This window comes from Arachis duranensis, chromosome 2 (assembly GCF_000817695.3).
Source record: "Arachis duranensis cultivar V14167 chromosome 2, aradu.V14167.gnm2.J7QH, whole genome shotgun sequence".
Lineage (NCBI taxonomy): Eukaryota > Viridiplantae > Streptophyta > Magnoliopsida > Fabales > Fabaceae > Arachis > Arachis duranensis.
The window spans coordinates 12,188,903-12,189,283 of record NC_029773.3 but is presented as its reverse complement, the minus strand read 5'-3'; positions in this window follow the sequence as shown (position 1 = coordinate 12,189,283).

Here is a 381-nt window from a genome sequence, read left to right as displayed (position 1 = left end):
TGGCAACGGCGCCAAAAACTTGGTGCACGAAATTGCAATCACACTTTTGCAATCCGCACAACTAACCAGCAAGTGCACTGGGTCGTCCAAGTAATACCTTACGTGAGTAAGGGTCGATCCCACAGAGATTGTTGGCTTGAAGCAAGCTATGGTTATTTTATTATTCTTAGTCAGGAGATCAATTATAATTATCAGTTTGAATTACTAAAATATAAAAGAGCGTGAAATAATTACTTGTTGTGCAATAATGGAGAATATGTTGGAGTTTTGGAGATGCTTTGTCTTCTGAATTCCTGTAAGATAATGTTTCCTCTCATGCAAAAGTGCAAAGTTCCTTCCATGGCAAGCTCTATGTAGGGTGTCACCATTGTCAATGGCTAC